Below are 3,525 nucleotides of genomic sequence, written 5' to 3' on the forward strand. Positions count from 1 at the left end.
GGTTCGGGTTCGGGTTCGGGTTCGGGTTCGGGTTCGGGTTCGGGTTCGGGTTCGGGTTCGGGTTCGGGTTCGGGTTCGGGTTCGGGTTCGGGTTCGGGTTAGGGTTCGGGTTCGGGTTCGGGTTCGGGTTCGGGTTCGGGTTCGGGTTCGGGTTCGGGTTCGGGTTCGGGTTCGGGTTCGGGTTCGGGTTCGGGTTCGGGTTCGGGTTCGGGTTCGGGTTCGGGTTCGGGTTCGGGTTCGGGTTCGGGTTCGGGTTCGGGTTCGGGTTCGGGTTCGGGTTCGGGTTCGGGTTCGGGTTCGGGTTCGGGTTCGGGTTCGGGTTCGGGTTCGGGTTCGGGTTCGGGTTCGGGTTCGGGTTCGGGTTCGGGTTCGGGTTCGGGTTCGGGTTCGGGTTCGGGTTCGGGTTCGGGTTCGGGTTCGGGTTCGGGTTCGGGTTCGGGTTCGGGTTCGGGTTCGGGTTCGGGTTCGGGTTCGGGTTCGGGTTCGGGTTCGGGTTCGGGTTCGGGTTCGGGTTCGGGTTCGGGTTCGGGTTCGGGTTCGGGTTCGGGTTCGGGTTCGGGTTCGGGTTCGGGTTCGGGTTCGGGTTCGGGTTCGGGTTCGGGTTCGGGTTCGGGTTCGGGTTCGGGTTCGGGTTCGGGTTCGGGTTCGGGTTCGGGTTCGGGTTCGGGTTCGGGTTCGGGTTCGGGTTCGGGTTCGGGTTCGGGTTCGGGTTCGGGTTCGGGTTCGGGTTCGGGTTCGGGTTCGGGTTCGGGTTCGGGTTCGGGTTCGGGTTCGGGTTCGGGTTCGGGTTCGGGTTCGGGTTCGGGTTCGGGTTCGGGTTCGGGTTCGGGTTCGGGTTCGGGTTCGGGTTCGGGTTCGGGTTCGGGTTCGGGTTCGGGTTCGGGTTCGGGTTCGGGTTCGGGTTCGGGTTCGGGTTCGGGTTCGGGTTCGGGTTCGGTTCGGGTTCGGGTTCGGGTTCGGGTTCGGGTTCGGGTTCGGGTTCGGGTTCGGGTTCGGGTTCGGGTTCGGGTTCGGGTTCGGGTTCGGGTTCGGGTTCGGGTTCGGGTTCGGGTTCGGGTTCGGGTTCGGGTTCGGGTTCGGGTTCGGGTTCGGGTTCGGGTTCGGGTTCGGGTTCGGGTTCGGGTTCGGGTTCGGGTTCGGGTTCGGGTTCGGGTTCGGGTTCGGGTTCGGGTTCGGGTTCGGGTTCGGGTTCGGGTTCGGGTTCGGGTTCGGGTTCGGGTTCGGGTTCGGGTTCGGGTTCGGGTTCGGGTTCGGGTTCGGGTTCGGGTTCGGGTTCGGGTTCGGGTTCGGGTTCGGGTTCGGGTTCGGGTTCGGGTTCGGGTTCGGGTTCGGGTTCGGGTTCGGGTTCGGGTTCGGGTTCGGGTTCGGGTTCGGGTTCGGGTTCGGGTTCGGGTTCGGGTTCGGGTTCGGGTTCGGGTTCGGGTTCGGGTTCGGGTTCGGGTTCGGGTTCGGGTTCGGGTTCGGGTTCGGGTTCGGGTTCGGGTTCGGGTTCGGGTTCGGGTTCGGGTTCGGGTTCGGGTTCGGGTTCGGGTTCGGGTTCGGGTTCGGGTTCGGGTTCGGGTTCGGGTTCGGGTTCGGGTTCGGGTTCGGGTTCGGGTTCGGGTTCGGGTTCGGGTTCGGGTTCGGGTTCGGGTTCGGGTTCGGGTTCGGGTTCGGGTTCGGGTTCGGGTTCGGGTTCGGGTTCGGGTTCGGGTTCGGGTTCGGGTTCGGGTTCGGGTTCGGGTTCGGGTTCGGGTTCGGGTTCGGGTTCGGGTTCGGGTTCGGGTTCGGGTTCGGGTTCGGGTTCGGGTTCGGGTTCGGGTTCGGGTTCGGGTTCGGGTTCGGGTTCGGGTTCGGGTTCGGGTTCGGGTTCGGGTTCGGGTTCGGGTTCGGGTTCGGGTTCGGGTTCGGGTTCGGGTTCGGGTTCGGGTTCGGGTTCGGGTTCGGGTTCGGGTTCGGGTTCGGGTTCGGGTTCGGGTTCGGGTTCGGGTTCGGGTTCGGGTTCGGGTTCGGGTTCGGGTTCGGGTTCGGGTTCGGGTTCGGGTTCGGGTTCGGGTTCGGGTTCGGGTTCGGGTTCGGGTTCGGGTTGGGTTCGGGTTCGGGTTCGGGTTCGGGTTCGGGTTCGGGTTCGGGTTCGGGTTCGGGTTCGGGTTCGGGTTCGGGTTCGGGTTCGGGTTCGGGTTCGGGTTCGGGTTCGGGTTCGGGTTCGGGTTCGGGTTCGGGTTCGGGTTCGGGTTCGGGTTCGGGTTCGGGTTCGGGTTCGGGTTCGGGTTCGGGTTCGGGTTCGGGTTCGGGTTCGGGTTCGGGTTCGGGTTCGGGTTCGGGTTCGGGTTCGGGTTCGGGTTCGGGTTCGGGTTCGGGTTCGGGTTCGGGTTCGGGTTCGGGTTCGGGTTCGGGTTCGGGTTCGGGTTCGGGTTCGGGTTCGGGTTCGGGTTCGGGTTCGGGTTCGGGTTCGGGTTCGGGTTCGGGTTCGGGTTCGGGTTCGGGTTCGGGTTCGGGTTCGGGTTCGGGTTCGGGTTCGGGTTCGGGTTCGGGTTCGGGTTCGGGTTCGGGTTCGGGTTCGGGTTCGGGTTCGGGTTCGGGTTCGGGTTCGGGTTCGGGTTCGGGTTCGGGTTCGGGTTCGGGTTCGGGTTCGGGTTCGGGTTCGGGTTCGGGTTCGGGTTCGGGTTCGGGTTCGGGTTCGGGTTCGGGTTCGGGTTCGGGTTCGGGTTCGGGTTCGGGTTCGGGTTCGGGTTCGGGTTCGGGTTCGGGTTCGGGTTCGGGTTCGGGTTCGGGTTCGGGTTCGGGTTCGGGTTCGGGTTCGGGTTCGGGTTCGGGTTCGGGTTCGGGTTCGGGTTCGGGTTCGGGTTCGGGTTCGGGTTCGGGTTCGGGTTCGGGTTCGGGTTCGGGTTCGGGTTCGGGTTCGGGTTCGGGTTCGGGTTCGGGTTCGGGTTCGGGTTCGGGTTCGGGTTCGGGTTCGGGTTCGGGTTCGGGTTCGGGTTCGGGTTCGGGTTCGGGTTCGGGTTCGGGTTCGGGTTCGGGTTCGGGTTCGGGTTCGGGTTCGGGTTCGGGTTCGGGTTCGGGTTCGGGTTCGGGTTCGGGTTCGGGTTCGGGTTCGGGTTCGGGTTCGGGTTCGGGTTCGGGTTCGGGTTCGGGTTCGGGTTCGGGTTCGGGTTCGGGTTCGGGTTCGGGTTCGGGTTCGGGTTCGGGTTCGGGTTCGGGTTCGGGTTCGGGTTCGGGTTCGGGTTCGGGTTCGGGTTCGGGTTCGGGTTCGGGTTCGGGTTCGGGTTCGGGTTCGGGTTCGGGTTCGGGTTCGGGTTCGGGTTCGGGTTCGGGTTCGGGTTCGGGTTCGGGTTCGGGTTCGGGTTCGGGTTCGGGTTCGGGTTCGGGTTCGGGTTCGGGTTCGGGTTCGGGTTCGGGTTCGGGTTCGGGTTCGGGTTCGGGTTCGGGTTCGGGTTCGGGTTCGGGTTCGGGTTCGGGTTCGGGTTCGGGTTCGGGTTCGGGTTCGGGTTCGGGTTCGGGTTCGGGTTCGGGTTCGGGTTCGGGTTCGGGTTCGGGTTCGGGTTC

The sequence above is a fragment of the Arvicanthis niloticus genome, unplaced genomic scaffold (genome assembly GCF_011762505.2).
Source record: "Arvicanthis niloticus isolate mArvNil1 unplaced genomic scaffold, mArvNil1.pat.X pat_scaffold_1254_arrow_ctg1, whole genome shotgun sequence".
Classification (NCBI taxonomy): Eukaryota; Metazoa; Chordata; class Mammalia; order Rodentia; family Muridae; genus Arvicanthis; species Arvicanthis niloticus.